Source organism: Coturnix japonica, chromosome 1 (assembly GCF_054131305.1).
Source record: "Coturnix japonica strain WE chromosome 1, WE-NBRP24, whole genome shotgun sequence".
NCBI classification, from domain to species: domain Eukaryota; kingdom Metazoa; phylum Chordata; class Aves; order Galliformes; family Phasianidae; genus Coturnix; species Coturnix japonica.
The window spans coordinates 142856332-142872079 of NC_140663.1; positions in this window are offsets into that span (position 1 = coordinate 142856332).

A 15748-nucleotide genomic window follows, 5' to 3' on the forward strand; every position below is an offset into this window, starting at 1 on the left:
GCTGCAGCCCAGCCAGGCTCCAGGCTGCCGGTGTGAAGTGAGGAGTTCGCTCCGTGACAGCTTTAAAGATGCGGAACTACCGGCTGTGCTGTCCGGGGCTGTGTTTTCTCCCAGAAAACCGGCGCGATCTGGGGTTGGGCAGCGCCTGGTGCGTGTGTACAGCAACGTCCAGACGCCTGTGGGGATCGTACGGCTGCTGTAACCGAAATGTTGCAGACTTTAATTATATGCTTTACCTCCATCTGATTAAATGAGTGATAAACAGACCATTTCAAAACTTTTTTTGTTTTGTTTTGCTTTGTTTCCCTTTGTGCTGCGTGTGTCTGTTTACACAGGGCCTGCTTGGGCGAATACTGTGTCACTCCATCAGGGTGGTATTGCAAACGTGTAAACGCATCTCCAGAAGCAACTCTCAGTGTCAGCAAGTTTTCTAAAAGACCACAGTTGGGGCTGAACTGCAGGTGAAAAGTCCAGCCCCACCACCTCCTACTGTGCTCACGGCAACCTGCTCCTCCAGCCTTTTCTCAAGCTGTGGAAGATTACCAAAGAACAGGCAGTTGTGAAGAGTCGATTTTTATTTTAGCATCTTTGCTGTCACTAACGATTAGTGACAGTATGTAACAGGCAGTCAGATCGCTTCTGACTTCCTGCTCAGGTTTGCTGATTGTGCTGCACTACGTAGCTCAGAGATAGTGCACGCAGAAGCCTTGGGTTGGGGCAAAATAGCCTGTTTTTGGAGCCCTAGCAATTACTAGAGTTTACACCTCTTTCAAAAAGAAATTTTCTTTACAATGCAAAAGGCAGGAATAAACTGTCGACTGATATGTTTCTTAAATGGGAGCAATGGTTTGCTCAGAGTTAATCATTAGGAAAAAAAAAATACAACTTTGCTGCTGTAATTATTTCAGAATATCTCTGTTTCTTTGCTGATTTTGTAGACAGGGTTACAAGTGAATTTACACTTCACCAGACAAATTTGCAGTAGAAAATTCAAGTAGTGTTGTTCAGCCCCGGCTTGGATATGTTGTGTAAGCGAGAATTTCAGCCGTGTTCGGGAGTTATTGTGAGAGATCCCTCCCCTGCAGTGCGGTTCCATGAACATCTCTCAACATATGACTCAAGAACTCAGGTCACTGTCCTGTAGAGTGAAAATATGGGAAATAAAAGGTGGAGTGGGATCGCCTGGAGGTGGGTATGTGAAGGATGCCTTCCAGTGTGCTCAGGCATTGATAGGAGAAGTGCTGTGCCCTGTGCTGGAAAGTGCGTTGCCAGGTTTAATGGAAAAGGGTTAAACTTTCTGAAACTATGTAAATGCTTCAGGTTCTGGGCGGGCAAAGATCCAGACATTCTCGGTAAATGTAGGCTCGATTGCTTTGAACTCCCTTGTTCTTTGCATTCCTCTTTGCTTAGTAGTGCTGTACCCATTAGGGAAGACAGGAGAAAACAAGAACAAATGTCAAGTCCTCACCGGGGTGGTTGGAGCCTGGTGGTGGAGCCTAGTGTAGCCTGGTGTGAGAGAGCAGCTGGGACAGAGGAGCTGGGGTTGCCAGCGGCGATGAATATGGGCTCCACTCTTAATGAGTTCTCAGCTATGTGAGGTGTGCCTGTAGCGGCACCCCTGTGTCCCTCTGTCCTTTCGAGGAAGAGAAGAGCCAACATTTGTGGGGACCCTTTGTAGAGGCAGGGGAGGAGTGGAAGGACATGGATCGGTTGTTCCATAATGACGAGGTGAGGGAGACCTGCGGACATCAGCAGGTTTTAAGCCTCACAAAGATTTCTGATAATGATTTCAGGAGCTTTTTAGTGCACTCAGTGTCTGATTTTGAGCCAGCAAATACCTAGTTTGTTTTCTCACATCAACTTTCTAGAGAAGTGGAAATGAATTTCCTTCCTGGCAAATCAGTAGCCACCTATTTTTGGTCTCCCATTAGAATCCGTCTCCCCAAGGGAAAGAACAGTTTCTCATTTTACCTTTGGTTGTCAGAAGAGAGACAGTGCAATGCTTTTAACTCAAGGAATCACTTTTTCCATTCTTGCCATGGTAGGAGCCACCAGGTGCCATGGGAGCTTCTGACAGGCTCTACGAATGCCACTCACAGCTCTGTAACACAGCGCTGCCACAAGGAGGAATGTAGCAGGGTGACTTTCTGCTCAAGTGAATGTGGGAGTCACGAAACGATAGTCTGCTGTTGTGTACTTTATCTGTAGCTTCTTCAAAGGCAAACTAGACTGCTGTTTTTCATTTCTGTTTGTACAAAACGGTCTGATTGGCCCTATGGGAAAAAAAAAAAAAAAAAAAAAAAAGAATATTCTTCCTAAAATAATGAATGGTACTTATTAATTCCGACAGGTACTTTAAATAAAAACATACTTTGTTTTGACTTCTTTCTCTTCTTACATTTCAGTAGTCACCTGCTTCTACCTTTCTGCTCTGCTTTCCAAAGAGTTACCAGCAGAAAAATACCTCTGGTTCCCCTTGGGTGGGATTTTATTGTGAAGCATGTACAGAAAATAAGTTTCATGTTTGTGATCTCCCTGTATTCCCTCAGTCAGCTGTGTAAAAACTTACTGTTTCCAGTAGAATCCTTCAGGAACCCTTTTCCATCTGGCTTGGAGTGGTTAGTGCACCTTCTTCAAACCAGCTGGATGTTCTCTGTCACTGGAATTCAACAAGCACATCTTATCAGGTAGAAACGTCCTGAACAATGTGACTCTATCATCAGAGAACTGAATTTGACAGCTTTTTTAAATATGAAGTTATAAACAGTGCAAAACAACTGATTTCTCTACAAGCCAAGGGAGAATCACCATTGCAAAGCTTAGTAAATGCAAAACAAGTGGTGTTTGCAAGCTTCTCTTTTGCACAGTTAGAACAGCGCAAGATTCATTGTTTCAAGTTTACTAAGATTACTAAAAGCACCCAGATGCAGTTGTATTTGTGGTTTGTTTTTATCCTTTAGCTAAACATATTTTTCTTCCAACGTAAAATGAGTAAGTTAGAATAGCAGTGAAGGTTTGTGACAACTAAATAAAGGCATGTAAATTTACCCACAAATAACCTTTGATTTTTTTTAAAATTATTACTATTTTTTTTTTTTTCAGCAACAGGTAAAGATTTTACCATGTCTGCATTTTCTGTGTTTTGTCTGAGTCAGTCTGCACCGTATAAGGCCTAATTACAGCTTAAAATCTGTATATAAATCTTAAAATCATATAAATCTGTCTATGCAAGGATCTGTTCAAGTATTTTCTCTCAAATTTAACTTGAGCATGTGTGTATACACTTGTATGCATCAGTCTGATTTGCTATTTATCAAGGCCAGTGCTGACTTGGCGGAACAGATGCTTCAAGATGGAAACTTCAACTGCTCATTACTTGAATTCTTGGATTAAGAATCATCAACCTGTCTGGAGGAAACAAGACATCTTATTCAGTAGCTACCCAATCTTTACTTGGGTTTTATGGAGTCTTAATAACTTCAGTTAACAGCCTCCTGTATTTTGGTTTCAGGTACATTTCAAGTATTTTCACCTTATCTGGGAAGAGGAAGTACAGCAAAATCTCTTAGTGTTCCCAGTCCCATGTTGTGACCTTTATAGACCTAATGTGCAGACTGTTTATTACAGCAAGTCTTTTTGAGAACAGGTCACTGACTCAGCTGTAAGACACGAGTGTTTCCTGTAGTTTCATCGGCTGTCATACAGCTTTTCAGCTCTGACATGTTGCATAGCAGGGCCAGAAACTACAACAGCATGCTCCTTAAGCATGTCATTTAATTATTTATGTACTAGTACTGCAGATGGAAATCTGTACAAAGTATAATTACAGAAGACTAATTAAAATGCATACTTAGAGAGTAACATTTATGATTTTTGAAAAGGTGGTTTGTCTGTCACTTGGAATTTTTGGTAGAAACTACTACCACCCTTTTCTTCTGCTTTACCTAAGGAATGCTGAGGCTACCTGCTTTGTAAAGGCGAGTGCTGCTGGCAGCGTTTGTTAGCAATGGGTGGTCCTACGTGGTTGTTTAACCGCTTGAACATGAGACAAAACCACATTCTTCACTACTAAAGAAAGCATTTTTTGCTCCAGAGTGATTATGCTGAAAATTTGTTAGCAAACACTAACACTGTAAAATTGGCATGCTTGCATGCTTTGGCTGAGTTCTCCTGATTAGAGAAATAAAGTAGAATGGTTTGGGTTTTGAGAAGTACTGCTCCATCAGATGGGAGATGGAGCCTTTATGGACTTGGACATAGCAGAAGCAATGGTCTGGCTAGACAGGCTAGGAGGGCATTAAAACAATGACATAATACTTGTTTAAGAGCCTCTTAGCATAATAAGGTAGGGCAGTGAATACTCATTTGGAACTAAGTCCTGATGTTGAGAGCAGAAATAATTAAGGGATGTGGCCAGAAAAAAAAGCCCTTTACCTCTTGTGCTGCACTCTTTCAAGTAGGGGAAGAGAGGATAAGCTCCTTAATCAACTGCCTATAATGCGCAGAAAGAAGATCCTGGGGCTTTGGATCACAACATTTTCATAATACAGCGTGCTGCTAGGAGCATTAAAGAGACCTTGTCAGACCACTTTGGCTGTCCAGAGAAGCTATTGGCTTCACGTGGCTATGTTTCTTGTGGTAGCTATACTGTCATAATTCACAGTGAAGCTAAATTTCAGCATGTCATGCAGCTACACCCTTAGTAGTGAATTAGGAGAACTAGTGCTATTGGTGACAACATCTTTACAATTTTTAAAATTAAGTAGTCTCTGTATTCGGGTAGTCTTGCATCCAGCAGTTCTGCACTAGAGAAAGTAGACCCAGCAACCAACTGAAAATATGGACATTTTTGGCAAGTTAAACAGTTATTTAAACATGCTGCCTGTAATCAGCTGAAAAAACTGGAACAAAAGCAGTTGGTGATATGAAAGGGCTAAGTTTAAAAGACTGAAAGAAATGGCAGGCTAAATTAGTGAGTAACGAATAATTAGGCAGAGTCTGGATGAGGTGAGTATGAGCACTAAAGTCCATGACTGCAGAGGAGCTGGTTTAAAAAACCCACATCCCTAAAAGAACAGCCCCTTCCCTCTTCAGAGTGGATTTTGAAAAGCAATTATAATTATAGGTACTCAACAGCTCAGAAAATAAAAACAAAAACACAAGTAAAGTGAAATAAATATGACAGTGTAGAGATTATGGAAAAATAATATGGAAGAAAAGGATACTTAAGTCAATTGTCTTCATTGAAAAGAAAAATTAAAAAAAAAAAAGAGTCCATCAAATGCATTAAGAATTTTAACATCTGTCTGTTTTTAGACAAAGGAATGTAGATAAACAAGCAGAAAGAAGATGGTGAATGTTCCTGTACTGTACTTTAGAAAAGAACAGGTAATGTATTTCTATCCTATGATAATGACAGAATATTTTCCATTTTAACAATAATTCAAGAGTACATTAATACAGCTACTATTAATACTCTTACATTGGTATGTCTGGATAACTTCACACCAAGAACTTTAAAAGAGCAGTCAGTGAGCTTTCAGGATTAATATTCACTAATTGTTAGAACACTAGGCATGTTCCTGAAGACTGTCAAGAAAGCCAGAGTTGGAACCAACACTTGAAAGAAAATGTAAAATGGAATGATGCTGGTAATTATAAATTTGCATTGAAACATTGATTATGAGCAGCTTAATTTTAATAATCAATGCAGGGATTTATTAATATAGAAAAATAATGCAATTTAGGCCTAACCTATGTTTGTGGAATACAAGACCTAGTCAAACTAGCATGAATAAAGTTGGTCACAAAAGATTAAATAGAGTTTGTATATAACATTTTTATAAAATACAACACTTGATTTAGCTCAGGATTTTCGGCTAAAATTCCTAATCATCAAATCTCAGTACTTTCAAATAGGATTTTTAATTGCAGTGATTTTTTTCAAAGACTTAGAATAAAACATTGTAATTAATCAAATTTATTGAGGAGATGAAAGTCAGGGACAAATAAATAATGAAGGCAGGAAACTTGCCTATTGAAATAACATACCATTCACTGGTTGGATGCTGCTGAGCAATACATCCTCTGATATAGATGGAGATGAAGACATGGAAAGGACCTGGGCCACATAATGACTAGTTAGCTCAAGGTGATTCCTCAGTCATCCAAGGGGGATGTTTAGGTGCCTAAACAGATGATACACATTCAGTTGTATAGGTATTATACCACATGTGGCACTGCAGAGTTTTATTGAAACAATCTTTTTCATATACACAGTTCAAGAAGGCATGGAATTAACTTCAGCATAGGAAGTTCCGCATGAATGTGCGGAAGAACTTCTTTACAGTGAGGGTGACGGAGCACTGGAACAGGCTGCCCAGGGAGGTGGTGGAGTCTCATTCTCTGGAGATATTCAAGACCCGACTGGACGCCTATTTGTGCGACTTGGTGTAGGGAACCTGCTTTGGCAGGGGGTTGAACTCGATGATCTCTAGAGGTCCCTTCCAACCTCTACAATTTTGCGATTCTGTGAAATCTCTTAGTTTTTGAGCTTGCACTCAGTTGTAGTGTTCAGTGAATTGGCTGTGTCTAGTTGATGATGATCCTCCAGATGTAGGCAAACATGGCTTCCCTCTGAAGGTACTGACCTTGCTGTTAATTTAGGTGCACATTCTAGGAAGCTGTTTTCAGTCTTTCTGACTCAGAGCCCCATTTATTTTCTCACTAAAGAAAGCTTGGATAATAATGAATTAAAACTTTTGCCAACAGGCTTGCTTTTGCTTGAAGAACACAAGCTTCTGCTTTAGAAGGAAGTTCTCAGTAAACACTTAAAATTTATGTGCAATATGGTTGCCTAAACAGAGCAGAAAATAAGATAATGAATTTTTCTAGCAGGGCTGGAAGTTGAACGGCTGAAGTGAAACCTCAACAATTTTAAGCTGGATGATGTCTTCCAAAGTGTGGTTGTTTAAGCATCGCTGTTCTGTTCTGGGTGAGTTAATGATCACTTCTTTCTTAGTATTCGAGAACCACTCTATAGCAGCTTATAGATCACTAATGACACAGACACCACAGCTCAGGATCTTCCAGATTTAGAAGTACAATTGCAATGTACTTTTGTTGCTTTATTTCTGCTGTTGTGCACCCCAATTTTAGGACATATTTAGAGCAGCTACACCAACTGAAAGGAGCTCAGAAAATCTGGTCGTCTCCTGTCTACTTAACAGTGTGTTTCTAGTAGGAAAAAAAACCCAAAAAAACAAAATAAAAACACAACACAAAGCAAAACAAAGAGTTGGAAAAAGCCAGTCCTTCTGCTATCAGGAACAGCTGCAGCAACAGCAGAAAGAGTCATTCAGAGGATATTAAAATTACGACAGGGTTCTCTCTTGCTTAACGATAAGGGTAATAACTCAGATGACCCTCACATTTTTGAACACATCCTGGTAGTTTGATTGACATTTTTTGAAAAAAAGAGGAAGTTTAGGAACCAGCAAGTAATTTCCACAAATGGCAATAGTAAGTACTCATTTTCTATTCATCTGCCCTAAGACTGTGAGCTTTGACCTCCACTGAAGGCACATTAAACATCTTTTGGTAGTGAGCCAAGTAACTGGATGTCACTTGTCAGGAAGGAAAGCTGCAAAGAATCACTACAGAAGCTTACTTCAGACATGAATTGGGTGTTGAAGAGGAGTTTCCTATTAAAGCTTCTGAAGGTGTACCTCATTTTTCATCCCAGTCACACCATAGAGAAGGAATGTCATTTGGTCAGCACACAGTTTTAATCCTGATTGTAGCCAAAACTGTCGAGGTCAGAGTATGTATTTGTACTCAGCAGTGAAGTTAAAATCGAGAACTGCTGCTGGTATTAGAGGCCAACATAACGTGTTTGCTGATGAATGAATCAAATACCTCTAATCTCACTCAGAAGTTCTACTGCTCCACGATGAGGAAACTGAAGGGCCTTGCTAAAATGTGGCTGCACACCAATACAAGCCTTATCTCCTGTTCACCTGGGGGCTTATGGAGATGCTGACAGTGTTCTGCTTGCTGCATGGGGGAAGTTCTGTATTGCTAATCATGTGCTGTAAAGAAAAGGCACAGCTGCATCCTCCTTTAGGGTTTCTATTTGCCTCATGATGGACTCCTCCCATTAAGGAAACAACTGCTTCCACTCAGTTTGTCTGTTTTCATTTAATTAGGTGAGATGTGGTCTGAAGGTATGGACACTGGAACATTCTGGAAATAAGATGATAAGGGAAAAGTGACAGTGATTACTGGTGATGACTGAAGTGCCCAATCACGATATTGCCTTAGAACTGGCATACATCTATCCCAGTGCACACAGAAATGGCGCTCTTTGCAAAAAAAGAACACAAGCTAATTTATAAATTAAAAATAAGGTATAAAGCAAATGTTACAGAAGGTGAAATGTCTAATTACGTAGAAGAGTATTATGTTTATCACCTTAGTTTATCTAACTATGTTATTCAGCTGAATACTCTGAATGCATTCACTTTCTAGGTCCATTATAATGTTTTTAATTTTAGTTCTCTGAAGTATTAAATAGTGTATTATGTCAAATAATATATAATATATTTAAATTAAATGAACACAGTCTTGCTTTCTTTTCCCCCATTATTTTCAGCCTTCTTCAAAATAAAGAGTGATGAGCAGAAGTAAGTTACTTTTCAGTGAGAGAAACATGAAACACTTTGTTATATATTGGCACTTGGAGCTTCGAGTGTTACCCATGTTGTTTTCTACAAATGATGTTGGGAGCACATAGCAACACATTATTCAAGAAACTGTTTGGTTTTATTTGGGACATATTTAAAAGGTACTTATTTATTCAGTTATACTTCATCATATTATTCTCCAAAAAGATGGATTTAAATTGTAGCTATTTGTTATAATCAGCTGACCCAGCGTTTCCGCCTGCTAAAAGTTTAACAGTTGAGATTTGTCACTTCTTCTTGAAAATGATGTGTGAGGTACTGAAAAGACATAATAAAAAAAGGAAATGTTTACTTGCAGAACAAGAGACCATATTAATACACTCCTTCCATTCAGTGATATTATTAAATTTATGTTTTTAAACTAGATCAAAATATTTATCTGTTAGAACGTCCATGTTTGGCCTGCAGGTATTCTTGTTGTTGGATGACTTAATGGAAGGTTGGTCTATGTCTATTGTGTTATGGTATGAAAAACAGCATTTCACGAATGTACGGCCTGTTTCAAACATGTTTACGTGACTGGTTCATAACATGCTTAGTTAAAGCTAAGGAGCCAGCTTATTCATGAACTCATAAGTAATGTGGCAAGTTGGGTGAGGCAAGATTTTAACAATACATCTTAATCCCTTAGCTGCTCAGAAGATATAAATAAGATAAAGAAGTTGATTCACTCATAACAAAGCAGGGTTTCTTTCTCTCCAGATTACCTGAGACTTTTTTACTCTAGATTACTTGCTCTCTAGCTGACCAAATATTACTCTGTGAAGAGTGGACTGACAAAATACAAAGCTTCTTTATAGTGCATAGAAAGCCTTGCTTCTACGCAACTCAACAGTAAGGCCTGATGATTCATAAAGCTGGTACTCAGTATAGGCTATGAAGTGCCATGAAATACCACCTAATCACATCTAACCTCTAGAAAAAAAAATCTATCTATCTATCTGTCTGTATTTTTCACACATTTTATGTGGAAAAGAAACAAATATTAACAGGTCTTTGGCAAGAACAGAATGAAAATCACCTCTTGTTCTGAAGCATTTCAGTGTGGTGCTATAATTTTTCAGATTCTGAGTTAAGAATTGAGATATGGCATCACTGAAAGGATGTAAGAGTGGAAGGGACAAGAGGATGTTAACACTTTTCCTTATACTTCACGTTAGCATTGCCAAGTCTTGTGGACAGGGCAGCTTGCAATTACACAAACTAGCTTTCATCAATACCACATCTATATCCGTCCTTGTAATTTTAAGTCTTACTATGAAATAATTATTTGAATACAATGAAATTCACCTATGAGATAATTATTAATCACAGTAGGGGCAGATCAGCTTGGTCCCCTGTGTTCTATCAGCAGAAGCATTCTGCAGTGATCATTGCAGCACTTCCAGTCCAGGTGACGTTATTTATAGTATGAAACTGTGGCAATAAGCCTTCCTGGTATCTAATTTAAGAAGAACTAAAACAGGCTCTATGTTCTTTATCCCAAGGACATTGTGGTACCATTAAACTTGTCTCATGTTGGTTTTTCTTTGAAAAAATATTGCGGTGACAGAGTATGGTGCAATGCCTGCTTCCCTCTGCTCTGAGTGGAGGAGTGAAAACAGTGCTCATGAAAAGCTAATCATCACCATGGCTGAGCAAGTTGCTTATTCACACCGAGTTATGCAACTTAAGGAACTCCCCTCTACAAAGACATTGCTAAACACTAATGCATTGTATTTTTAAATATCCATCCTCCAGCAGATGCTATGGCACCAAAATTTGCTGTATTGCAGTACATCTGCTCTTAGTGGCTACCTAAATCTAAAAGTAAGCGCTAAGCTTTGCAAAGTTGAGTACTGAAGTAGTCATGCTATTCATACCCGCTTTGTCCAGTGTTTATTATTTCACTTATTTCATAAGTTAGGTGCCTAAATATGGAGTAAATGAAAACTAGCGTGCACTATGTTCAGCACCTTGTCAGCACTTAGGAGCTCACAGTCTGGAGGAGGTGCTTCAAGCCAATAGACTGGAAGCTCTGGATTTTTTCTTTGCTGTTTCTCTCCAAAGCCAGAGCCCATTCCCTTCTTCAGAAATGTTCCCATCCTTATCTTGTCCAGAAGTCAAGCTCTATGAAAACACAAGGAGGCTGATCAAATTCAATCCTGTCTTCTATCTGAAGAAAAGGGAAACATACTTCTATAGAAGCAGTGTAACTGCTCCAGGGTGCTGTGAAGCCAACAATTTTGGCAGCACTGCTTAGACAGTTCCACTGTGCATTTGATAGGTGAATATCCCTTGAAGAAATAAGTAGTGAAAACAGGCATCCCCTACTGCTTAGTACTTAGAATAATGATAGTAAGAGGAACTGATTTTCATTTTACGGTGCAGTCAACAGGTGTTCCAAATCACTCTTATTCTTACTGCCAAACCCAGCAATTAGTGTTTCATGCAGAGTGAAGCACTGTACTGTCATTTCCAGACACACAGCCTTGCAGAGAGACTAAGCATTGCCATGACTGGAAAAGATCTAGGTGGTCACTGAGATTCTTGGTATTACTGTGCTCATGGTACCACCATGGTTGAGTGGCACCAGACCTGACTTCTAAGCATGTTGAAGTTACAACTTTATGTTTTCAGAAACTAAGTAGGAGTAATAACAATAAAGGAAAGGATAACTGAAAAAAAATAATAACCATAGGTAGCAAAGTAGATCAAGAATTCCCATTTCCAAAGACATCCAGCAATCTGAAAGTCTGCAAATTAAAGATGCTGAGCATTTAAATGGAAACTACTACTATCATTCAAATCAGTAAATACGCAGCAGTACACTGTAGGCCCATGCAGCTTTGCAGCATCGAGTGATGAACCTGACAGTACCTGAAGATGGGACAGTAGAGCAGACAAGCCCATGAAGGTGATGCAGCACAGCAATCTTTACATTTTTAAACTACATGAGACTTTATTTGTATTTCCTTCATAGTCAGCTTTAAGATATCTGTTCACTGAAAAACATTTTGCTTTGTATTAAAAATAAGCGTGATCTCATTTGCGTGCATTTAGAATATATGTTCCACTTTACAAAGTAATAGCGATTCATCAAGGATTCATTAGAACTTCACATCATTTCTTTCTTTGTAATTTCACAGAATTTAATGTGTCCTTAAGTCAGTCAGAGATTTCAGAGTTGTTGTCATGGTGTAAAACTATGACAAAGGTTTCAGCATGGACAAATTTAAAGCAGCACGTCAGAGTGTAAAAAGGTCTATATTTCATAGGATTGGCTATTTTGTTTTCATGGACAACAGATCTAATCAGCCCACTTTGGTTACCCTAGGGGAGATTTCAGGCAGCTCCATTGTGTCGGAGGGCACCCTGGCTGTGCACTAAGATTAGCCTGCAGAGATTTTGTGGAGTTGAGAAAGAAAGGTAAGCTGTCTCCCGCTGCTGATAAACACTGTTATTGTTCTCCATTCCCTGCTGAATGGAACAGATGCAATTCTGCGAAGTTAATTACTGCAATAATGAAAGAAATGACACAAAATGACAAGGAATGTGTTAATTCAGTGAGACTTAGTCACTGACATATTATTCCCTTTACTGCTAGTTGTTACATTCAGGCACGTATGCCTTTACTAGTAAATACTAAGTGGATTTTTTTGTACTTAGTATTTAAGTAACAAGTTAATAAAATAAAGATTAATGTGTAAGTAGTGGTGCCTCCTGGTCTCTTAGTTGTCTGTTCCACACCTGAGATCTTTGATGAAGTGTCGTCAAGAAAGGACTTGGCTGTCCCTGCAGGACATAGGGCTTCTTTGCTTTTGAACACCCAAGAATGAAGATTCATTCAGATTTTATTGATGCATTAAGAAAATTTGACTCCCAAGAAGGAAGGGGCAGACGATGACAGAGTGCGCCAGAACTCTGTATTTTTTCCTCGCTTGCACTTCTCACCGCGTCACAGGAGGGATGAATGATCCTAGTGCTTTTGTGAACGTAGCTCCAGGTAACAACTTGTGAATCCCTGCTTACATGGCTCCATTCGCTGGCACTGGGAACTGTGCACTTGGAAATCACAGCCCTGAGAAGCACAGTGCAGTGACTCTCCTCTGTGACAGCACTGTACTGTGATGGGGATCGTAAGTCTGGGCACAGAAACAACCTCCTCTCACAGTCTCAGAACTCATTGGGAATACTTCCAACTCTTTCTTTTATGAAGGACACTGCACTTAGGTAAAAGTCCCATTTAAAATGCACATACAAATGCAAGGTTATAACTTCCTTGTAAAAGTTGAATACTACATTGCCATTGTATTAATAATAATACAAAAAGAAACAAATTCTTCTGAAGAACTGAGTAAGAAAGCAAAGGAGAAAGTCCGTGCTGAAATATGTATCTCTAAAATCACGATAAAAAGGGGCACTGGGAATTGCTAACAATTTCAGCTGCAAGACTGAATAATCTAAGTAATCCTTCTTCTATTTAACCAAGAAGGAAAAATGAAAAGACTTTCATTGAAATGCAGTCATAAATTCCATCCATAAGTCTTTTCCTGCAATTAAGTTACATTTACTGATCCACTACTCCTTAAAAGAAGCATTAACACAAAGACTTCAATTATTCATGGTCAAACAAAGTTGATTCTATTGCTTCAATCAAAGCAGCATTCTCTCATGCAGTGGTTATTTCTGTAGTATCTTCAAAAAGGGCACAGTCTATGAAAACATGTAAGTTTCCAAGTAAAAGCTATTTCCATGATCAATCCCAACTTTTTGCATTTCATACTTCTGCCATTTCTTGCTTTCATGGGGATGATTTTTTGTGTGCCCTTCATCCCTTTGAAGGATGATATGACTAAAATTCACCCTTTATTTGAATCCAGTTCCAAAGTCCTGAGAAAAAGGAGACTTGGAAAGGGAAGGAAAGGGAAGGAAGGGGAATGAAAGGGAAGGAAAGGAAGACAAGAGAGGAGAGGAAAGAGAGGAAAGAAAAGGAAATGAAAGGAAAAGGAAAAGGAAAGAAAAGAAAAGAAAAAAGAAAAGAAAAGAAAAGAAAAGAAAAGAAAAGAAAAGAAAAGAAAAGAAAAGAAAAGAAAAGAAAAGAAAAGAAAAGAAAAGAGAAAAGAAAAGAAAGAAAAAAAAAGGAAAGGAAAGGAAAGGAAAGGAAAGGAAAGGAAAGGAAAGGAAAGGAAAGGAAAGGAAAGGAAAGGAAAGGAAAGGAAAGGAAAGGAAAGGAAAGGAAAGGAAAGGAAAGGAAAGGGAAGGAAAGGGAAGGAAAGGGAAGGAAAGGGAAGGAAAGGGAAGGAAAAGGGAAGGAAAAGGGAAGGAAAAGGGAAGGAAAAGGAAAGGAAAAGGAAAGGAAAGAGAAGAAAAGAGAAGAAAAGAAAAGAAAAGAAAAGAAAAGAAAAGAAAAGAAAAGAAAAGAAAAGGAAAGAAAAGGAAAGAAAAGAAAAGAAAAGAAAAGAAAAGAAAAGAAAAGAAAAGAAAAGAAAAGAAAAGAAAAGAAAAGAAAAGAAAAGAAAAGAAAAGAAAAGAAAAAGAAAAGGTGGGCATTTACTGCTATGCAGAACTTACAAGTGAGGGAAAGAAACCCAGGAAAAGTGCAAAATTAACTCAGTGGAACAAAGGTGGTGCTTCCCATGCTGTCAGCAGAGGGCTTAAAGAGCTGCAGAGGGTCTAACATCTGCCAGGAACCACACCTACCTCTCCTTGGTGCTATGACCTTCAGCGATATCCTCGATATCCTCGCTCTTCCATCATACTCAGTTACCATCCATTTGCACTAGCAACGCCACCCCCAAGAGTTAGCACCCTGTACTGCTGCCCAGCTTAAGCCTGAAATCCCCCAAGTGTAACTGCCTTATTAAGCTATGGAAGCATGCATTTCAAAGGTCAAGAGTTCCCAACCAATCCTGGGAATTTAAGAAGGGGATAATATTGCCCAAAGACACTAAGCAAAACTTGATCTTCTGAAGATATTTATTTCATTTTCAAAGGTCAAGAATGAATACAGATTGTCTGTGTGCTTTGCTGTAAGAAAATTCCAGGGATATATTTCTTTGACTCAGTAAAGTCTGGCACGTGTTCTATTAAATGCAATGTTAACAGGGAGATATGTTCTTTCCTCAACAGACATCCCTAATGAGAATAGCCCTGAAAGATGACAGGATGTTGCAGTCTCAGACTGTTGTGTATAAATCCATTTTCCAGCAGAATGACAATCAATGCATTTGCACAACATCATAAATACTTCTTCAAAACATACCATGCAGTTTCTAGAAAGTCATGCTCTCTGCCTTGTGTCTTCCAAAGGCGTGGAAGCACGACATGGCCATCTGGAAACTGAAGTGGAGTTAGCCTTCCTTTTTCCTGGAACTAGATATCACATAAAACAATAACTGAAAGTGAAAATAACCAAGTCTGAGTGGTGGCAAATCTTATCTCAGAGATACTGACAAATGCTCCGACAAGGAACCTAAAATTCATAGCTGTTCCTCTTTTCCAAGGTTTCATTGCTATTTTATACAGAAAGTCTTGGACGGGAGGAGGACTGCAAATCCCAATGATACATAATTTCTTTGCACAAAAAATATTTAGGAACTACAGATGCCAGTGAAGCGGGACCAGAGGATTCAGCAGCACATTTTAAAAGTGGTGTTAAACATTCCATGTTTTCAGTTTTGTTGATTTCCTTGATGTGTTTGAAGCCTTTTGCTTCTAGCGGGAAGCAGAAATGTGAGAAAGCAATTACACTGTAAAAGAACAAACAAACAAAACATTGAAAAGCCTTTACCTCTCTAAACCAGCTATGCCTCCTTTCCTGTCCTACCTATACACTTAGGAGACTTCACACTTCAGTAACACCATCTTATAGTGTACTAAGAAATGTACTAATGGATAGAGAATTTTCTTTCTTTTTTCTCTTTGGTCTGAAAAAGAGGAACTGAAGGTGATTATATGGGTTGGGCACCTCAAGTCACAAGTTGTGTGTATGCATGACTGCTCTTTGAAATTTCTCCTCATTG